At 46.3% G+C, this 13,426-nt stretch overlaps 1 protein-coding gene across 1 annotated transcript in view; it reads right to left on the bottom strand.

Moving 5' to 3' along the window:
• The window catches only part of LOC135711059 (uncharacterized), a 58,834-nt gene that overhangs the window by 26,348 nt on the left and 19,060 nt on the right, over window positions 1-13,426 (bottom strand). The gene's annotated exons all lie outside the window — the stretch shown is intronic.

The raw sequence follows: 13,426 nt of genomic DNA on the forward strand, positions 1-13,426 counted from the left end.
TTGCACCATCGTACAAATAAGGTTCCCGTTTCACCTGTGCATACAATGCCTTGGCTTTCTTTGCATGCACGTAACCTATAGCTCATACCGTAGTAGGCTGTGTATAAAAGAAAATGATTTACTTAGTTTGACAGTTGCAGCATGACGAAGTGGCAGCGTATTCGTGATTTGTCCCACGCGCAAATGTCGCAAAAAGACATTTCAATCGCCGTGGGAGTGTTTTGGTGGACCGTCAAAAGGGGTTTAGACCGAGAAAAGAAAGGACAACTATCCGCGAAGGTGGCCACAGGTCGTCCGAGGTCAGCTCGGGTTCCGCGGGATATCGCTGCTATCAAAAGGAATATTCGGGTGAATCCAGTGCGTTCAATAAGGAAAATGGCAAAGGAACACGGGATCAGTGACTTTACGGCACGGAAGATCGTAAAGGAAGATTGCGGGGCGAATTCGAGGGCACGGAAATTAAATTCACATGACCGCAACCGCATCCGGGAGCTACGAGTCGAACGATACAAGAAAATCTTGAACTTCCTTAAGAGAAAAAATTCGGTAATCCTGTTCACTGACGAGAGCATGTTTACCGTCGATCCCGTATCAAATTCCAGAACCGACCGGTATATTAGTTCTCTTCCGGTAAAAGACGTGGCCGACGAGCACAAGAACCTGTATCTGACCAAGCATCCTGCTAGCGTTATAGTGTTTGGATTAGTGGCTTCGGGATTCGGGATTTTAAGTAAGTATGTTCTTCCGTGGATCAAAGAACAGTACGGTCCGAAGCCAAATGTTGTATTTCAACAAGATGGGGCTCCGTGCCACACCTCGAACCGCACTCAGAAGTGGTTGCAGGAACATCTTCCGTTCTGGGCGAAGGATATGTGGCCGCCATCCAGCCCCGATCTTAATCCGCTGGATTACTCAATATGGCGCGTCATGAAGGCCAAGGCCTGTTCTAAACACCACCCGAGTACAGCAAGCCTCAGACAAACATTGACCCGTACCTGGAGTGAAATGGATCCAGACTACATTATTAGAACCTGCCGTGCATTCCGGAAGCGTGTGGAGGCCGTAATTACAGCAAGTGGAAACTCGATCGACGGTTAACATAGTTTAAGACTCTGAGAAACATCCCGTTTTTAAATAAATAAAAAAAAACTCGAAAACGAAATTTTAGAGAATTTTTTAATTTTGACATTGCCTAATGGTGCAAACATTATCACGCATACGGTAGGGTGGTCAAATGCGTCAAATTTCTTCTGCCTTAACAAAGAAGCTAAGAAGTTGGTTGATCAGTTGTTCTCGGCTGACTATATTAATGCAATTTTGTCAAGTTTTTGCAAGGTTATATTAGATATGATGTTTGTGTCAAATTAGGCTCATAGTGTTCCTAATTATTCAACCCAAAATATAGAATCCGAAACCATCACGATCTCTCCTGTTCCTGGACCTTCCGAGTTCTCAACTTCCATCTCCGGACTAGACCCAGTATGCTGATTCAGAATTGAATGCCGCGTTGTGAATTAGAACGCTGGGAGACCTCGAACCACTCGATCCAGTCGTTCTATTTCCTGCCATCAGTGTCGTTCTGGACCTGCGGTCGAGTTCGGTGGTGGGGTCTCCCAACCATCGTCTTCAGGCAAGTTACAGAAATTTTCCTGATCAGCTTCCGTGTTCCAGTGCAACGTCTCAAGCATCTGCCGGCTGTTTCCAGTTGAGAAGCACTTCTGATACTGCTCATTCACAACATCCGCTTTACTGTTCGAACAATCCTAATTCATCTCCGGGACGCTCAATAGACCGCCTTTTTTTTAAGCTCCTGGTTCCCAGTCGTGCCGATTCCTACCAGCGCTCAGCATATCCGTCCTGGACCTGTGGCTCGATATGAATCAGGAGTCTTCTACCTTGCTTCGACAGGCAAGTACAATCAATATACTGACTATTCACTGCCTGATGCCGATCAAATTTTCAGCAATTTGGAATATGTTAGTCATTGTGATGATCCCTCCTTCTCAGTCCTGCCATCAGCAGCCTTCGTTCGTCATAGTCGTTCCGGACCCGCTGTTGGATGTTGAGAGGGGGGTCTTCCAACCCACTCACTATAGCGAGTATTCAATCAGACTTGATGATGGTCAATTATGGCCTGATGTATCTGTGATTTCCAGGAAGAACAGTCGTTCGATTCCTTGCCGCAAGCAGGACGTCGTGATCTTCTACCAAAACGCCGATGGAATGAATTCTGAGGTTGAAGAGTTCCGCTTAGCTGTATCGGATCGTTGCTAAGATGTAATTGTCCTGTGCAAAACGTGGCTCGATTTTCGAACGCTTTCCAGTCAAGTCTTCGGTCCTGACTAAGAGGTCTTTCGTTGCGATCGGAAACCTAGCAACAGTCGTAAATCTACTGGTGGAGGTGTCCTTGTAGCTGTCCGTGGCGGGGTGGAGACAAAGGCCATCGAGAACGGTTCATGGAACTTTGTGGAGCAGGTTTGGACAGCCATCAATCTGGGTGATCGCACACTATTTCTATGCGCTTTGTACAGACGAAAGAGCTTCGTTGGTTGAAGCCAATCAAGAGAGCAGCATTGAGAAGATTTACGAAGTATCGAACGGTTAATTTGAAACTACATTATATGAGGCTGAATCACATATACCAGCGAGTCAGTCGTAAATGCTTTTCAAGTTTTCAACGAGGCACCTAGCGCAAACTTAAGCTACACCCGAAATCCTTTTGGAACTACGTGAACGAGCAACGCTAGGAGTTCGGCCCCCTATGAAATTCAACGGAAAAGTTGCTGCCACCGTTCAGAATATATGTCGCCTTTTTTTTCGACAAGTGTATTCACTAATGAAATACTAACTGACGACCATGTTACTCTGGCTACCAGGAACGGTTCATATATTATTATTTGACGTGATTTTGAGTCGTAGGCTAGTTCATCACGTTATAAAACCGATGGTCTTTTTCTTCTTTTTCTTCTTCTTCTTTTCCTTTATTTAACATCGGTCTCTGTTCCGCAATCTAGTGCCAATCACCGACGGACATCGATTGCCATCCATTGACGGCAACCGAATGTGCAGGAAGGCAGCTTCCACACCTGCGTAGGATATCGCACCCATTCACAACAACACACATGGGCCGGGACCAACGGCTTTACTTCCCTTCCGAAGGAAGACGTGATCAGAGATTTTCATGCCTCAGAAAAATCCCACCGACCTCGGCTGGGATTGAACCCAGACCCATTGGGGTATTAGAAAGCAGTCACGCTTACCACGACATCACCGGCGTCGGCTAGCAGATGGTCAGGCTAGATCCTGCCTCAAAAAAATAGGTTTCCATTTTGTCACTAACGTGACGAATAACTGGTTTTGAATACCCAACGAATGAGACAGACAACATTTTAAAAACTTAATGTAAAGTGAGGATTACATCGGGGTTGTGGTGCGCGAATAAGGTAGAGCTCCACCGTAGGAGACAGTGCCTCGTATGGCGGAGAAACCCCGACGACAGAAATAATAGAAAGGTGAGTAAAACACGATCAGTGCACCCACCGACGGGGGGCTAGATTTGATTATACAAATGGGCGTCCTTGCACCGAGGCGGGGATGCTGCAAATTGAACAAACCTTGCGGAAAGGTGTCCCACCGAAACTACAGGAAATCCTCGCATGGCCAGTCTGGAGTCTTGAGATAATCCGTTGGTCCTTGTATTTTTGGCTGTCCAGCCAGGGGCGTACGGTTTCCTTGATCTTCCTCAGGAAAGTGGTCAGCGACTGGAACCATTCCTGCTGCCAGGCTTCCATAATAGTATTCACAATCCAACGCCTGACGTCTAGGAGGGGTATGTCCCTGGTGTAGCTGGGACGAGATGCACCGGATCCCGCCAGTCTGTACGCAGCCTCGTTTCCGGGAAGACCGCAGTGTCCGGGGATCCACGTGAAGACTGTTGAAGGTGGGGCGTACCGTGTAATGGTTTGTATCCAGGGGTGGCTCGGGGATTCGGCTACTAGCGCTTGAATGACGCTGTATGAGTCAGTTAACACGAGGATCGGTTGATCTGCCGAAGTTATGGCTACGTCTGGAATAGCTGCGGATTCAGCGAAAAAGACTGAACACTTTTCCGGTAGACTTTGACTCATTGCAGTATTCGGTCCTGCCACTCCGAGTTCAACTCCAGCCCGCGACCGCGATCCGTCCGTAAAACGATGAACGTGCCCCGGATAAACCGACCCGAGAAGCTCTGCAACAGAACGTCTCAAAGTTACAGAGTTATCTCCGGCTTGGATTACACTCTTAATCCGCTTATCTATTTTGACGACGTTTGATCGCCAACTCTTCTCTCCATGCCAGTGGACCCTGGCCACCGGGGGGAGGTCACGGTTGACTGCAGTGCGGAGGGCTCTGTTCCCCTCGTTGAGACCCTTTCGTTCCCGGATGTCTTAGCAGCGAGGGCAGCGGCTTTCATAGCAATGGCTGCAGCAGATCGATAGCGGAAAGGGAGGATTTCGATTTCCACACATACGATGCATACGTAGGTACTGTATACCGGAGCGAGGATGTGGTTGAGCTTCTCGGTGGCTAAGCAGGCTGTTTTCTTGAGCGGAATCGGATGATCTTGGATGGTGATCGGTGGTCCTCGAATCAGATGGCCCGAGTGACAGATATGGCATCGTACACTCTTCGGCCCAGAGAGCTGGAAACCAACCGAAAGCGCCCACCTGCTGACGACGGAGACTGCTGCTTGAGCTACGTTCCTGGTCCGCTTAGTCGTTCGTCCCGTTACGACGATGAGTATGTCGTCGGCATAAACGATTACGTGCACGTTCTTGGGCAGTCGGCTGAATACTCCGTTCATTACCACCAGGAATAGCGTTACCGCTATGACGGATCCCTGGGGCACTCCAGTTTCCTCGGGGAACGGATCCGAGCGAGTGTTCCCGATAGTCACCTGGAAGGTGCGATCAAGGAGGAAATTCCGTGATGTGTGATGTGACCTTCCACGTCTTAGCCGATGAGCTGCCTGATGACACCAGGTGTCCATATCCTCTTCAACGCCTTTGAAATGTCAAGGGAGACTAACTCCGCATAGTGACCGTTGTCCTGGGCTTCCTTCAGTACTTTCCCGAGGGCTGCAAAGTAAGTGGAGGAGCCGTGTCCTTGCCGGAACGCATGCTGCCGTTTGACTCCAGGAACTGCCTAAGACGACGATTTACCATTCCCTCCATCACTTTTGCCGCGGAACAAGGCGCAATGAAACATGAACGTTCCAGTAAATGATCAAACGCTGGGTGTAATTGATGTTAATGCTGAAATGATTTCCAATGCCACGACTCTGCTGAAGTCATCCTTCAATCCTGGACCTGTATTTTTAAAGAAACATATTTCTAGCATGTTAATTCCGCATTATCGTCTGTTCCGCATGTCTCTCTCTATTGGCATATGTATTTCCATCCTGCTAAAAATTTGCGCACATGTTTCTCGTCCACATACATCCTCATACGGTCCCGGATACATCGTTAAGTTCCGTTTCGAAGCTATTCGAGCTAGTGATTATGGAACCGTTGCTGTCCCATTGCAAGCAGTATTTGAGTGATGATCAACATGGGTTTACTGTCGGCCGCTCTACAGCCACCAATCTGCTGTGTCTCACTTCATATATAACCGAAAGCATGTCGGATCGGGTTCAAACGGACCCGTTATTTGATATTTAAGCAGACCTGTTAAGTGAAAATTCTAAACCTGTATTTTTGATTCAGTGTAGAGTAGGTCGATGTCCTATCCCTCAAGCGCAATTTTGACAGTTCCCTAACTTGATTTTCTTGTTACGCGTCTTCCGGTTGGAGCAGGGCAGCAGAGAAAGGATCAGTATATAAAAGTTACCGTAGAGTACGGATGTAAAAAACAAAAAAACTATACAGTCCATTTTTTATTTTGACCGCTGAGTTCCGTCCGAAACATTTGGTCCATTCGTCCCGGATGATGAATCGTGCGGAAAATAGTGGAATAGTAGTGATCGATCGTAAATCGGTGGAATAAAAGATTTCTGGCTCTTGAAGAAGCTGGAAAAGTGTGTTTTGAGCCAGTCATAGGGGCAGGCTGAAAAATTGTTCCATCCGATAAGCGGCCGAAATTGAATTGAAATGGCGTCTGGGTGGTGCGGTCGATGAAAATAACGCGGTGCGCATGTGAAACGGCTTAGAAGAGCCGATTGCGTAGTGGATTTTCGCTGTGGCAGCCATCTTGAGACGGCTATTCAAAATTTATCAATTGACGAACCACGCGGTGCGATTTTGAAAGGCCTGGAAGAGCCGAAAGTTGATTTTCGTTCCGTGAATTCGTTGTGGTAGCCATTTTGAAACGGCTTCCGAGAAAATTGAGTGATCCCTGCTGAAAAGGGAAGAAGAAAAAGTGTCGCACGGAAATTTAGCTTGTTGGAAAGTGCCATGCGACTAGTGATTGACAATTCGACACCGGTGATCCGGTGATTGAGTGAAGCATAGAAAACGAAAACAAAAAAAGAATAAGGAAGTTTTTAGTGGTATGCAGCTGCGTTCCGGGAAATTGAAGAAGCTTTTGTTCTCCTCGCCCGTTGCCTCTCCACTTGGTTCTCCTTTGTTTTTCACTCCCAGAGGGGCAGTTCCGACACCGATCCGTAGTGTGCGCGAGCAAAAAGAAGAAAAAGAAGCTCGGCTACGAGAAATCATTATGGCTGATACGGTGGCTGCTTTGGACGAGTGTTTGACGTCAACCCGAGGTAAGGTTGATAGAATACGACAAGCTATTGATGCTGCCGATGCTGATCACGGTAAGTTTAACATTCATGCCCTTAAACTATATGTTAAAACCGTGGACACAGCATATGATGATTTCAACGGATTCCTCAATCGGATCTACCTAGTTGATCCGACGAAAAGGGAAACGTTTGAGCCCAAGTTTATAGATTTCGAGGAGCTGTATCAGTTTGTGCGTATTTCTTTGTCGGAAATGATACAGCAGCATGAAGATGAGCAAAAATCTGTAGCTGATCTAGTCGCGGCTAAACAACTGGAAAGTGCAAAGGCTAACTCTATTAGCAGACTTGGCGGCAGTGGAACGACAGCTCCAGTTCAATTATTGCCATCTCTTTTACTCCAACAAACTCCGCTACCAACCTTTGATGGTAGCTATGAAACCTGGTATAAGTTTAGAGATCGGTTCACAGATGTAGTGAACAAATGCACCGGGGATTCTCCTGCCACGAAGTTGCACTTTCTCGACAAGGCTCTAATAGGGAAAGCTAAAGGAGCCATTGATCAACAGACGTTGAACGATAATAACTATGAGGGAGCTTGGAGAATACTCGCAAAAAGGTTCGAGAATTTGCGCATGGTCGTCCAAGCTCATATTGGACAGTTGCTATCGTTAAAGTCGATGGTTAAGGGTTCTCATGCAGAACTGACAAGTTTGCTTGATGTCGTTGAAAAGCGACTGGAATCACTCGAGTTCCACAATCTGAAAATGCATGACAAATTATCAGAGGCATTGATTGTAAACTTGGTTATTTCCAAGCTCGATATTGACACTCGCAAGGCTTGGGAAGCGACAGTAGAGCATGGTGAGCTGCCAGAGTACAGAAAAACCATGGATTTTCTTCGACAGCATTGTTATATGCTAGAGCGGTGTGAACAGTCGTTGGGACAAGGAAAAACAAAGAATTTCGCGCTTAATCCTCGGATTCCTGCTGTCACCAACAAGGTGCACACAGCTACAGTTCATCAAGAAACCTGTTGTCTGGTGTGCAATGCCGATCACCTGATCGAGATGTGCGACACGTTCAAAGGGTTGAATGTCAACAATCGATACACGAAAGCGAAACAAATTGGATTATGTTTTGCTTGCCTGAAACGAGGACATCGTACAGCAAACTGTAAGATCGATAGCAGCAAACTGTGTTTGTGTAAAAGGAAACACCATCCGCTCATGCACTACGAAGTGAAGAAGGAGTCTACTGAGACGGCGACGGGCAATGCTGAGACAAGATCAGTAACTGAAGGTTCCGGTTCATCAGGTGGAGAACAAATTGTGGCTAAGTGTGAAGTTCCTGTTGTTCCGAATCGTTCGGTGAAGCAAGTACTGTTGGCGACTGCAATGGTTGATATTTTCGATAGTAGAGGTGTAGCGCACAGGTGCCGTGCGTTGCTTGATTCTGGTGCGATGGCGAGTTTCGTGTCAGAAAGAACGTGTGATTTGCTGGGTTTGCGCAAGGAATGCGTGAACGTTCCAGTTGTTGGCGTTAACGGAGCTAAGACAATTGTGAGGTTCAACATTAATGCCATTGTGAAATCCAGAACGACAGAATGCAGTTTCTCCCTGGATTGCCTGGTGGTGCCTCGAGTGACTGGAGCATTACCATCGTTGAAACTAGACGCAACTAGTTGGCCGATACCGAAAAAGTTGAAGCTAGCGGATCCAAAGTTTTTCAATCCGAGTCGCATTGATTTGCTGATCGGAGCCGAGAAATTCTATGAGTTGCTTCAGGATGGGAAGATTCTTATGTCAACAGATCTTCCGTTGTTGCAAGAAAGTTTGTTGGGATGGTTGGTTGCCGGACCAGTATACAACGTTCCAAATGTTGTTAGCGTTCAGGGTTACCAAGCTGAATCTGTGGATGGGCCTATGACACGATTGGAAGAATTGATGAGGCGTTTTTGGACGATTGAAGATCAAACGTACGATCCGTTAGAGAACGATGATTGCGAGCGTCACTTCAAAGCTACTTATGCTCGAGCGGAAGACGGGAGGTTCGTGGTACAATTACCTTTTCGTGAAGGTGTGGGTAGCCTACACAGCAAAAAAATAATTTTGATATCACGTCAAAGTGGATGCACTACAATCATGTCGAAAATATGGTGTAATATTACATGCTAAAAAGGACAAAATTATCATTAATACAATGCATGAACTGACATTACGCTGCTTTTACTGCATTTGTTTATTTATGTGGTCATAAAAATTACATGAAATTTTCGACATGATTGTAGTGCATCCACTTTGATGTGATATCGAAATTATTTTTTTGCTGTGTAGGAGAATCTCGTAACCAAGCAGAGAAACGCTTCAAAGCACTGGAAAACCGACTGGATAGAAATCCAGAAATGAAGAAGATGTATTCCGATTTCGTACATGAGTACCTAGATCTCGGACACGCGAAGATTTTGAATGAAGATGAGATTAAGGTCAATGGAGCATATTACCTTCCGCACCATTGTGTGTTGAAGCCAGATAGTTCGTCGACGAAATTACGAGTGGTGTTCGATGCATCCGCAAAAACCACAACGAGCTTATCGCTTAACGATGTGTTGATGGAGGCACCTGTCGTGCAGAGCCCATTGTTTGACATCGTGTTGCGGTGGAGATTGCCGAAGTACGCTTTCACTGGAGATGCTAAGCAGATGTATAGGCAAGTTGTGATGCATGCTGCTCATACGAAATACTTGAGATGTCTATTTCGGGATGACCGGACGCAACCAATATTGGATTTGGAGTTGCTCCGAGTAACATACGGTGTTGGTCCAGCTGGATTCTTGGCCACGCGATCGTTGGTACAACTGGCGAAGGATGAACAGAATGATTTTCCGGATGCTTGTGAGGTTGTTTTGAAGTCGTTCTATGTAGATGATGCACTTACCGGAGCAGATTCGCTAGAGAAGGCACGGAAGCTGCGTGAAGATTTACAAGTTTTACTGGGAAGAGGAGGCTTCAAACTACATAAATGGTGTGCAAACGATCCTGCGATTCTTGAAGGAGTTCCGTCAGAAGACCGTGAGAAGCAACTGCGCTTCGAAGAAAGTGATGTGAACGGTGTGATAAAAACCCTCGGACTCTTGTGGGACCCAGTGAGTGATAACTTTGTATTTCGAGTGAAACCGATGGTGGAGTGTGCGGCACCGCAAACCAAGAGACAAGTGCTTTCCGAGATCGCAAGACTCTTTGACCCTCTCGGTGTGTTGGGTCCAGCAATAGTGTTAGCGAAGATAGTAATGCAACAACTATGGAGGAAGAAAATCGATTGGGATGAGCCGATTCCCATTGAAGAGTTCAGGGTGTGGAACAAATTAAGATCCGAGTTGTGTGCAATAAACAACATGAAGATACCTCGTCGCGTTACCGTTGATAATCCGTCGGTGTTCGAGTTGCACGGGTTTTCGGACGCTTCGCAAGCAGCATATGGTTGCTGTGTGTACTTGCGTAGCGTGACCGTTGATGGCATCGTTGAAGTAAAGCTACTGTGCGGCAAATCGAGAGTTGCACCGCTTAAGGAGCTGAACCGTAAGGAGAAGAAAGGAGCACCACCGGAAGAATTAACCACGCCGAGATTGGAGCTGTGTGCAGCTGTACTACTAGCTAGACAAATGAAAACAGTGCGCGAAACCTTGAGTATCGACATTTCGCGTGTCGTGCTAAGGTCCGATTCGAGTATAGTGATTTGTTGGATTAGGAAATCGAAGCCTAACCAACCAGTGTTCATCCGCAATCGGATTGCGGAGATTCGCGAACTGACCATCGATGCTGATTGGTTGCATGTTGGAACGAAGGCAAATCCAGCGGACTTGGTGTCGAGAGGTGTACTACCTTTGGAATTAACGAAAAGTGACTTGTGGTGGAATGGACCGGAATTTCTTCGATCAAGTGTAGTTGATGAAACAGTAAATGAAGAAACCGAAGACTTGAGTGAAGAGACGATTTCAGTGACTGTAGTTACAGTGCCCGATGAAGGATTGTACGAAGTGATTCAGAACAGTAGTAACTTTCGCCGACTACAAAGAGTGTTCGGTTACGTAACCCGGTTTATCCGTAATTGTCGTGCAATGCGAAACGAATCAGAATTTCGTCGTGGAAGATTGAACATTGCAGATTTTCGTGACTCACTGTACACTATGGTGAAGATTGTACAAAATGCAGTGTATCGCGATGAAATTAGAAGCGTCTTGAAAGGTGAACCGGTGAAGGGTAAGTTACGAAATTTGAATCCTGTTTTTGATAAGACGGAGAGATTGCTGCGTGTGGGTGGTCGAATCAGGAATGCCATACTACCGCTCGATCAGAAACATCCATTGATATTGCCGGAGAAGAACAACTTTACTGATATTGTCATCGAAGCAATCCACCGTGAAGAACTACATGTCGGTCTAAATGGATTATTGGCTAAAATCAGGCAACAATTTTGGCCAGTAAATGCGAAGCGTACGATCAAACGCGTCCTAGGGAAGTGCATCAAATGCTTCAGACTAAAGCCGAAGGATGTACAGCAGTTTATGGGTGATTTGCCGATTGCACGCGTCACCGCTGCTCAGCCTTTCGCTAGAACGGGAGTAGACTACGCAGGCCCTTTTTTGTTGAAGCAAGGTCGGTCGAAGACACCGATCAAGTCGTACGTTAGTGTTTTCGTCTGTATGACTACTAAGGCGATACATTTTGAGCTTGTGAGTTCCTTATCTGCAGAGGGATTCTTGGGGGCATTGCACCGCTTCGTTGGACGCCGTGGGAACGTCAGTGAGATGTTTTCTGATAATGGAACCAATTTTGTCGGCGCTGAGCGACAATTGGCCGAATTGCGAGAGTTGCTGAAATCTCAATTGCTGGAGAACAAGCTTGAAGATTTTTGTCAGCCTCGTGGAATCTCGTGGAGTTTCAATCCACCGAAGGCTCCGCACCAAGGTGGACTTTGGGAAGCCGGAGTAAAAAGTATGAAGAGTCATCTGTATAAGGTGATGAACGAATCGTACTTCACCTATGAAGAGATGACAACATTGCTGATTCAGATTGAATCCATCCTAAATTCAAGGCCAATAATACCACAAAGCGACGATCCGATGGATTATGAGGCGTTAAGTCCTGGTCATTTCCTGGTTGGCCGAGAATTGACAGCTATAGCCGAACCGTTCTACGATGGTCTCAAGGAAAATACGTTGTCTCGTTACCAATTGATCCAAAAACGAAAGCAATCGTTTTGGCGAAGATGGTCATGTGAGTATATAACCGGACTACAGAAGCGCAGCAAATGGAACAAAACTCCCACGTTGCTTCGTGAAGGACTGTTGGTGATAATGAAAGATGATAATTTGCCACCGCAAACTTGGAAACTGGGGCGTATTATCAAAACTCACCCTGGAAATGATGGCGTTGTTCGGGTAGTAACCGTACGAACTAACAATGGCACGTACAAGCGATCTACAACGCAAATTGCTGTTCTACCCATAGAAGATGCAGAACGGACCAGCCAAACGGATAAGTTGAGCCATCCGGCTCCTGGGGGAGGATGTTAAGTGAAAATTCTAAACCTGTATTTTTGATTCAGTGTAGAGTAGGTCGATGTCCTATCCCTCAAGCGCAATTTTGACAGTTCCCTAACTTGATTTTCTTGTTACGCGTCTTCCGGTTGGAGCAGGGCAGCAGAGAAAGGATCAGTATATAAAAGTTACCGTAGAGTACGGATGTAAAAAACAAAAAAACTATACAGTCCATTTTTTATTTTGACCGCTGAGTTCCGTCCGAAACAAGACCTATCCGCAGCATTCGACAAGTTGAACAAGGTGTATGCGGTAATCTTCTGAGTTGGTTTCGATCGTATCTTACGGGTCGCCAACTAATGGTTGTCATAGGAGATTACAGATCAGCTAGCTTCTTCACCACAGCAGGTATACCTCAGGGAAGTCACCTGGGACCGTTGATTTTTATACTGTACTTCAACGACGTCCATCGAAGCTCCTCGGTTATCATATGCAGATGACCTATAAATCTTCCTACGAATCCGCTCGTTCGCTGACTGCCACTTTCTTCAATGTCAGCTGAATGTATTCGCTAGTTGGTGCATTTTAAACAAAATGGTAATGAACCCAGCCAAATGCTCCGCTATTACGTTCTCCGATAATATTTAGCTATGATATGCTTGGCTCGACAGTCGAACGCGTGAATCAGGCGTAAGACTTGAGTGTGATCTTGGATTTGCAGCTATCATTTAAGCAACACATTGCATATGTTGTCGATAAGCCGTCAAGAACTTTAGGGTTCATTTTTAGGATAGCTAAAAACTTCAACGACATCTACTGTTTAGCCGGCGCCGGTGGTGTAGTGGTAAGCGTGACTGCTTTCTAACACCCCAATGGGTCTGGGTTCAATTCCAGCCGAGGTCGGTGGGATTTTTCTGAGGCATGAAAATCTCTGGTCACGTCTTCCTTCAGAAGGGAAGCAAAGCCGTTGGTCTCGGCCCATATGTGTGTTGAATTGAATGGGTGCGATATCCTACGCAGGTGTGGAAGCTGCCTTCCTGCACATTCGATTGCCGTCAATGGATGGCAATCGATGTCCGTCGGTGATTGGCACTAGATTGCGGAACAGAGACCGACGTGAAATAAAGGAAAGAAGATCTACTGTCTAAAATCTCTCTATTGTTGGCTTG

This window comes from Ochlerotatus camptorhynchus, unplaced genomic scaffold (assembly GCF_037179485.1).
Source record: "Ochlerotatus camptorhynchus isolate MF236.1 unplaced genomic scaffold, CSIRO-AGI_Acam_v1.1 ptg000417l, whole genome shotgun sequence".
NCBI lineage: Eukaryota > Metazoa > Arthropoda > Insecta > Diptera > Culicidae > Ochlerotatus > Ochlerotatus camptorhynchus.